Genomic DNA, 9,854 nt, shown 5'->3' with positions numbered 1-9,854 from the left:
AAATTTTCAGATTAAAAAAAAAGACAAAATATTTCCTAAATATATTTACTATACTACCCGTGTTCTGGATATTTTCAGGATGCCAGAAAAAAATTCTTTTGGCTTTAAGCTGACTTTTAAAAGTATTCATTTGGGAAGAATCTACCACTGTGGTAGATCATTAAAGGTCTCGGGCCTCCTTGTTTACGTTCCTCTGCATAATTTCATCTGCCTGATGATTGGTTGGGGTGAGATTCAATGTGTTCATGCTGCAAAGCTCAGTGTTTCTGTTTAAATACCCAGTCAGTCTCAGAGACTGGCATATTGCTAATAAATAAAGTCTAATAAAATATTTTCAAATTCCAAAATAATAATTTGGAAGACTGACAGTAAGGGAAAAGCTATTTTATGGCTATCTGGAAATTACACTGAGTAGCAAACTCTACACTAAACAGAGTAGCAGTTGAGGATCTATACACCTTCAAATTAGGAAACTCAAAGTGATACCTGTGACGGCTGGCACGTTTGTATTTTCTACGACCTGTGCAGTGGTAGTACCACTGCTTTACAACCGGTGTAAATGATCTGAATTACCGGTGTTGCAGAAACATTACTATTAAAATTTCTAACTTGTACAAACAAAACCTTGTACTGAATTTTAAATAAATTGAGCATGGTGTTAGAGAAAGTAAAGGGAATCAGGATTTTTAGCACATACTGCTCTCTGAATATTCCCAAAAGTTTGTGGGTACCGAACATGTGATTATGCAATCACTGTAATAAATGCAGCTGTGTTTATTTCATTGCATGGATCAGACAAACTGTACAAGCTAAGCATCAGTGTGTGTTCATAAATCAGTAAAAAAAAATGTAGCACAGCATTCAAGATTTACCCAGACCTTCTTTCTGTTCCAAGTGTTTTCAGACTTGGCCGAGTACGCATTCCTCGGAGGACTACGAACATGCCGAGTTTTAAGCATTTCTAGCAAAATCATTTTTTAGTTACTTCAAGAGAAAAACATACAAACGCTTTGCTTAATAGCACAGGAATCAACTTTTAAATACAGTGAAATACAGCTAAAAAAGTTCTGTTTAGTTTTTCTTAAAAGTGGGGTAAAAGAAAGTGTAAAGAATTTCAGCCCAAGGAATAGCTTCTTTAGAAGAAAAAAAGATTGCTGAGAGATATATATATTTGAGCCTCCTTCCAGGAGCCTCCCTTATGGTCTCTTTCAGAACAGTTTGCAAATTTGATCCCTGGTTGTACATACTCAGAAAAAACCCCACCGCTTTCACAATGATTTCACCTGGGTTCTTTAATGTGTTGATTTTTCTATGCTTTGTATTTAATGACAGTTATAACCGCAGTTTTGAATACTAATACGATTATTGTCATCCCCAACCAAAACTCGTGAATGCATACAGTCAGTTATTTTCCACTGAAGTCTGGAACTTTTTACTATGCTTTCCCTATAGTTGTTTTTTTTCACATACTTTGATAAGGAGGTCGCATTTAAACCTGTTATTCCATTAAGATTCATTTGAGAAAACCTTAAAATAGAAGTCTTGTCACTAATATCTACTGTACCATACTACAATTAGCTGTTAGGCTATACTGTTAGGCTAAACCATTAGGCTAACTATTACGATTGCCTTCAGTGAAGCGGTGCTGCTCGCGTGCCCGCTGTATTCCATCATGTATTTAAGCCTTAAATGTTTTGCTGCAGAGGCCATCTTTATTACACAGGAATACGGTGCGCAGAGTCACAGGTGTCCTGTTTGGACCTGAGACCTCTTCCTGCTATTTCTTTTTAGTATTTCCAATGCAAAGGAAAATGCTTTGAATGTTTAACTTCTCCTTTGCTAATTAGAGTTACTGGAGCAAAAGTCATCTCAAAAAGAAAACTCTAGTGTACCGTTTAGCCTATGCATTGCTTAGAAACAGTTTTCTGCACAAATATTTCTGTGTACATTTATTCTCTTTAGGGAATGGATTTTTGTTTGGTTTTAGTTCTGCATTTGTATATGTCTAACAAAACAGAGTCTGAAATTACGAACGTGCTTTCCGATGTCTGTTTGAGAGAACAGGCATGTAGTCAGTGGAAATTCTCAGCAATGTACCTTCTAGCCTGGAAAAAAATAGTCACTTGATGCTTTTAAAACATCGTAGCGGTTGTATTTGTACTGAGCCACCAAGCTATAGAGGGGAAAGGGAATTAAATTTCCCAAGCAACACGAAGAAGTGACTTGAGGCCAACTACAAATCTGACCAGGAAAAATTGCAGACTGCGAATAACTCACTGTCCTACTTTGATATTAAGGTAACAATCTGAGTTATATTTCTAGAATATAACTATATATTTCTAGAATGTATTTCTATAATATAACTCTTCCTATAACTGTAACTATGAGAGCCATATTTCATGATCTTAGCACATTCAATAAAGGAAGTCTGGCTGCTTGCCTTCACAGTTCTTTGCAGGCATAACACAAATCTTCTCACTTAGAAAAATTACTATATTTTCTTTTGTTGAATAACAGTTTCCAGATAAGGCTTATAATTTTGCATTTGGAGTTTACCATTAAAAAAAAAAGTATATTCAAGTTAGTTTTATATTGTGTGGCTCAAGAAGAAAATTATAACTTTGCTTGATTTTCTTTTAAGCCAAAGGATCCAGCAACAAAATTCACCTACAAATTCTTTCCTGTAAGCTATAAATTCACCCTTGCCCGTGATGCCAACAGAACCTTCGACAAAAATTAGGTTGCTGCTGTGCTTAAACCTCGGTCGATCATGTAGATCGTCAGGATTCTTGGCCATGACAGAAGGTTCAGAGGTGTGTGCAGGTGATCTGTCCACAAGCCCATGTTTGTGCACACTAGAGGTGAGGCTGAAACGGCTTTGAAAAGTTAAACTTTATTTACTGGACCTTCCCTGGCACCCCTGGGTTACTCTGCACTAGCAATAGTGTTCAGTGGCATTTCATAGAGGGAATGCGAATAGTAGTTTCTCCTGCTGACTTTAAGGGTAAACACTGGCAAAGAAAATAAAACAATTTTTGTAGGCGCTTAGCCAAACTACTAAAACAACTGAGCAAGTATTTTATTTCAATTGCTACCTTAAGACTGTTTTCTCTGCAAGGTCTTACTCCATTACATTCCTCTTGTGATAAATTACTGAACAGTTTAAAAAGCAGGCTGCGAAAAACAAAAGATGCACCTTGGTTCTTTGTGATACGAGCTGTATGTTCTAGCTTGTTGTACTAAATTAATCATAAACATTATTCAATATTTAAATATTTAAAAGGGGAAAAGAGCAGGTGCCTGCCAAGAACAGGTGTTACGAATTTAGAGTTAAATAAAACGCACCAATCCTTTCCACATATTATTTCCATAATATATATCAGAAACCATACTCTGCACTAATACGTCCCCAGCTGTGCAGAAGAAAAGTCTTTTGTCACGTGTTTTCTGATCTGGTCTCGTTTCTAGAATTCACTTCCCACTGTGGTTCACAAGGGTTCAGTTTTGCTGACCTTGATAGGATTCTGTAAATACCATGTTGCCGATCTTAGAATGATTGTAAACATCGTTACATTTACAATGAGTAGCTCAATGAGCACTTGCAAAAATAATTCAGCAGGCTGCCCACGGACGAAGGATTTGTCCAAGGTTTATTTTGATTTATTTTAAAAGCACGTATGAAATTAATTGTTGTCTACTATTGAACATGCATGCAAGCATTTGAAGGAGTGGTGCCATTTTATCCAAGCTCTTTCTCAAGTCTATCAATGGATCATTTGAGTCCTGTGAGAAAGGTTATTTGTGATAAAATTAGTAAAACGGTTTGGTAGATGGAATAATTTGATTATAATGTATTTTAACATGCGAACAAGCACTGTCCAAGCAAGACAATGGTTAGAGATGGAGATGAGCAATCATCCTGCGCAAAAAGTCTTTTCCCTCCCTGCTTTCCTTCCACAACGTTTCCTTTAAGTGACTCACAGCCTTATCCTTCAGAAAAATCCTACTCTTTTTACAACATGCCAGCATCTAAAAAACATGGAAAATGTTTTGAAATAATTCTGAAGGAGAATGCATTATACACTAGTGGACCACCAATGCATTTCTCGCTAATCTTAGTTTTACATCCCTGACAGAGTCTGAGAAATTGTATTAGGTTTGGGACCATACCTGAAATACTGGGTGTGCTGGCAGAGCCAATGATAGGCTTCTTCCTTTTCCAGCGGGAGTATCAGGGTTATTAAAACAACTAAAGTACAGTTCCAAAGTGGTTTTTCCTTGGAGGATCTTAATGCATGTTGCAAGTATTTAAACCAAATATTTAAAGGAAGGCAAATGTAACTGTACAATAGCTTCTATATCTGTTGGAACACCTATAGAATATTAGCATGTTTTTATATAACTAAAAATTGTATAAGGAACGTCTTCTTCACTGGGACTGTAATGCAGTACTGGAACAAGTTACCTGCAGGGGTGGCGGAATCTCCATTCTTGAAGGTTTCGAGGCCTGGCCAGACAAGGCCACAGCTGACCTGATGTGGCAGTAGCCCTGCTCTGAGCCGGAGGTTGCACTGCAGGACTTTTGTGCAGCCTTCGTCCCTGAAGGTTTTCAAGATAGGCTGGCTAAAGCCCTGGGCAACCTGGTCTGAGCACACAGTTGACCCTGCTTTGACTTGGAGACCTCATGATGTCCCTTTCAACCTGAAGTATCCTATGATGCTATGACCTCGAGGTGCTTTCGAACCACTATTACTTCCATGATTCTGTGAATATGAAATCCAGACTAACTAGTAGACGTGTTAATAATATTCTTTCAACATAACTTTCCAGGCATGTAAAGAAATCAGGGTTTTTTTTCTGGAGACGAGGCCACAGTGTACATCCTAGGGGTCCATCCGGGAGCTGGAGAGAGAGCTGGAGACCCCTTCAGCATAGCTCAGGCAGGGATTGAAGGCCCCGGGCTGAGCTGAAATGGGGCTCCTGGGCCCATGGGCAGTGGGGTGGGGGGGTCCCGAGTGGGACTGGTCAGGGCCATTCAGGCCCTAGAGGCCTAGTTCTTGGGGTTACTGCCGTGTAACATTGCTATGTGCATAGAAACTGCATCTGAACCACAAACCTGTTGCGGACTGGAAAGTACTCTGAGGCAGCATCACGCATTTGCCAGCTTCTTACAGTTTTTTGCAGGCATCTGCAATTGGCTGCTTTGGAGTTAGGACACTGGGCTATATGGACCTTTGCTCTGACCAGCAGAGCTGCCTTTATAGTTGGTGGAATTCATCAAAGCTCCCATGATAGGAGAATCAGCTTTCATTCCTAGGGATCTCCTAGATCCTAGGGAGGTCATCTCAGTCTTTGAGGGACTATAAGAGCAAGGGGCCAGAGCAGGGCTGGAGAGGAGGACTGGAGATATACTTGGACAAAGAGGAGGAACTGGGGCACGACTAGAGTAGACACCTCCAGAAGTGAGGAAGGCTGGAACAAAACTGACCAAGAAAGTCCCAGGAGGACATTAGCAAGGAGCTAAAGAGGTTGGCGTACGGTAGGAAACTGGGGCAAACTGAAGGGAAAAGCTTTGAGCAGCCATCCTGCTTCAGAGGCAGGCTTACTTACGTGTAACCGAAAAGATTCTGCTTTCCGAGTGATTCAGCAAGTCCCTTCTGTTCTCCCTTCTGCCCTCTCTCGTTACCACGTTGTGGGTGCCCGAATCGCCCTACTGCTGGCCCGAGGAGGTGGTTTACTCAACATCCACATTCTGGCAAAAGATTTGTTTAGTTTTTAAGCAGGTCACATATTTAATGATTTGGTAGCTAACCAAGAGTCGATTTTTTGCAGCAAGCTGACACTGGATATACACATAATACCGGTGGAGGTTTTAAACTACTTGCTCTCACATGTAGTAATGCTGACTTCAATGGACTGTTCATGTTAGAGATGCGGAAACTGATCAGTAATAATATAGAAGTCTAAATATTTATATATGCTTATATTCATTCACTGAAATAGCCAAATTGTAGTGTGTGTAGATATATAGATACAATATAAGTATACATGTTGACACATTTTCAGTGACATTTCTTGAGGGCATAGCTGTCATCATTCTGTAAAGCAGAACACACATGTACCTAACCCACATGATTCTACATCCATATTAATCCAGTGTTAATTAATTTTCTTTATACATCATTTCAACTTCACTGCACTGTTCTGCGCATTTAGCTGGATGATAAATACACGCACACCTTGCTACGCTGCTATTCATAAACCAGAAATAAGTACTTTACTTCATATGAACAGGTATCCCCCATATTACACTCTTTTTTGGAAGGTGAACCTACAGCAATGTCATGCTTCCATCAGTACAAGGTGCCACCCTGTGAAATATATCTGAGATTAATTATAGAAGCTAAAGAACAAGATGCTTTCATCACTGTCTTGGAAGCCTTTAGAACCGACTCGCTATCTCATGTTAACTGAATGGAGTTTTCAAAAAGGAGAATCTGATTTTATTTGCATGCATATCTCAATACAAAGTACAGACTAACTTCTTTGAAGTTCTTCTTCAAAGCAGCTTCAAAGGTGGGCCTCTAGTTTGTAAGGAGATATACATGTAAATAAAATCAGATTCAATTAACTTTTTAATTTGCTTCTTTAACAATAACATTGTTCCCAGTAAAACACTGTTACCCTTGGAGCACTTCAGTCAACAAGTACGTACAACTGCTACCACTGTAATGCTTGTTGGTGTTGTCAGAAAAAAGCCTTATAAAGGAAGAAAAAAGCATTTCCCAAACTGTGAATCATTATCACAATACAAAATTATGCAAAAGCTCAGCTAAATGGAGATGATCCAAACCACACTTTTTTTTCTTGGTGAATATATGTAATCTTTATTTGATTCCAGGAAACAGTGTTATCTGAAATAGGATTTGTAGTATCAAATCAAGACCACACTACTACCTTTGATTCTTTGCTCTTAACTTACTATTATCTGTTACAAGAAATTAATTATTCACTATAAAATTACTTTCACTATGAAAACATACATGAAGTCTGATGCTTTCACAATTATCTGCCCTTGTAGGCTCTGCTAAATCAGACATAGAAGTAATAGAGACATTTTAATAATGATTCTAATGTCGTGCAGTGTGCAGTGATAGCAAATGTACTTGGAGCAAAACACTGCCTGCGTGCTAAAATTGATTGTAGGTCTCTTCCGGGGTGTCCCAAGGAAATCGCCCACTGTTTTTGTAAGAGTAACTAAGTCAATGTACTTGATCCCTCATACTGAGAGACTAAACTGAAGCAGGGTTGACTGTGGAATCCAACTGCTTTCTGAATATAAAAGTAATTTTATTTTAAAAATGCTTATATTAGTGATGGAAAGATTTTCCCTTTACTTAAAAACAGCCCATAAGACCTGCTATTTCAACTGCTTTGGTAGAAACAAAGGATACCTAGTCACCTTCTGTCCCAACTGTCAAACCTCTTTGCTTTATTCTGCACTCACAGAACACCATTAATCACAGGGGAAAAGCAAACCACACCTCTAAATACAAACTGCAAGGTGGGTACATCTACTTGCTTATATAGCATGTGAGAAATGAGCTGAAGGAACACAAACATTTCCAGAATTACCCTGCAGAAACAGTATTTATCTCATACAAATCTCCCAAATAGCTACAGAAATCTGTCTGTAAATCTTGTTTTTTTCCAGTTTTTTTTTTTTTTCCATTTTTTTTAGCCCCCCCCCCCCCCCCAGTGTATGTACATATATGTTTGTGTGTGAATGAGGATTCTACTTGGGCAGCCCTATGGCTGAGAATTTGTGACTGGCTTACAGCCTGTGTGAATTTTGCTAGCTCTTGTTTGCCTGTAACGCGTGCCAAACTAAATATCAGAAGCCTTTTGTATTAAAGAATCAAAAAGATGGTAAACAACTGTTTCTGCTTCTCTACCTTTCCCTGAAGTCTTGTACCACCACCTTTCTGTTTAATGTATCTCCAATGTTACAGAGTTTTCTTTCTTCTCACTTGTGCCGTTTTTCCTATGGGACTTATAGGTTACATGTAAACACCCTTAGATTGTTTATTCCCCTGAGTGAACTGTCAGTGTATCAGTGATAGCCTCCGGTACAGAGCTCTTGCAACAAAACTGTTCCTAATGTGTCAGAACTGATCCAGCTCCTCAGACCCAAGCTGTGTCCTGCTGCAAGGAATTACACTGCAGAACGACCTTCAGGGGACATTTGGTCCCTGTCCTTCATCTGAGAGTCATTGCAAATGCAATCTCCCTTTGACAGCACCCCTTTTTGGACTCACAGCAGCCATTGAGTCTCACAACTGCAGTGTCCCACGGAAGTCTTGATGAGGCACTGTTCTATCTAATAGCCCCGTGAGTCTAATTCAAGATCCATAAGAAGGTTCAGGATCAGGGTACAACTGGAGAATCAGTTTTTTGGTATCATAAAAGGTCCAGACAGAGGTAGGGAGGCACCCTAGCTGCACACCTGCAGCATATCCCTGCCGAAACCAGGACACCATGCGATAGCTTTGTATTGAGACATACCCTTGCAAACACCAGTAAAGCTTTTGGCCAATGTTTTCACTCTGGGTGATGCGGATTATACCACTCTTCACAGCTGGCACGTAAGCAACGTCTGAGAGTTTTCATCAGAAAACATACAGTTATGAACATGTTTCTTAGGTAAAAACTGAAATCTCATTGCAAGTAGAAGAAATTCAAGTTGACAGACAAATTATAGAGATAGTTGAGAAGTTCAGCTCTCTAGGCAACAAACTACTGTCACATGGGGGAAAACGCCTCAAGCTACCAGCCATAGCTAGGAAAGATGTGCCAAGCATTCAAGTCCACAAAGCCATCAATGACAGGGAGCACTGAAGAGACCAGTGATGACCAGAAATGCAATTGTTTGAGTTCCTCTACAAGAGAGACAGCACTAGGAAATAGACTTGGGGGAGGGGGGGGGCTGAACTTATTAATTACTAAGGCTAGGTAGGCACACCCTGCTAACGTTGCTTGCCTTGAAAATTAAGTTCCTGCAAGCCAACTACTCAAGACCGGAATCAAGGTCGGAGAAGACAGAGAGCTGCATCAAACTAAACGTGGCAGCAGGGTCCTCCTCATTTAACTTGGATCAATAACCCCCCGGGAACACCTGTCGCGGGGATGAAGCTGTACGACAGAAGAGCGGGTCCTCCTTGCTTATGAGAGCTGTTATCTACCCCTGCTACTTCTGAACAGAGAGCTCGACAGCCGCGAAGGGAAAGGTGTGGAGCAGGCAGGGCTTGAAGAGCTCCGGAGCGCGAAGTGCTGCTGCCATCTGGAGTACAGGGCCTGTCACTGACGAGAATCTGCCTCGCACCGAGCTGACGCTTCAGACCTACAAAAAAACGTTCACGTTGGAGCTTCTGTATCTCTGTAGGTGACAAAGACGACAGAGCTCCAAGTGTCCCACGGGGCATGACATGCACTACTGCCGAGGAGGCGACAAGCCCTTTTCTAACCATTCTGCTCTCCTTCCGTTTTTCACTTTTTAGAGCTACGGAACGTGTTGTTTCACCGGCGTTTCTAGCACGGTCAGCGACGCCTCCGTGACGAGCCTGACACGCATGTGCAAACTTGAGGCTCCAGGGCGGCGGTGCGGCCCGCAGCCACCCCCCCCCGCCGTCCCCCCGGCGGAGGGCTGCCGCCCCTGTGGAGCCACTGAGGGGAGAGGCGGCTGCCCGTCGCGGAAGCAGCTGTGCTAACAGAGACCCGCGCCCGCCCCGCCCCGCCCCGGCTGTCCCTCGGAGCGCTGCAGGAGCCGGCTGGCGGCACCACCCCTTTCAGCCGTT

Source organism: Aptenodytes forsteri, unplaced genomic scaffold, assembly GCF_000699145.1.
Source record: "Aptenodytes forsteri isolate BGI_AS27 unplaced genomic scaffold, ASM69914v1 Scaffold82, whole genome shotgun sequence".
Lineage (NCBI taxonomy): Eukaryota > Metazoa > Chordata > Aves > Sphenisciformes > Spheniscidae > Aptenodytes > Aptenodytes forsteri.
The sequence above is the reverse complement of the archived record's forward strand: the minus strand, read 5'-3'. Positions refer to the sequence as shown.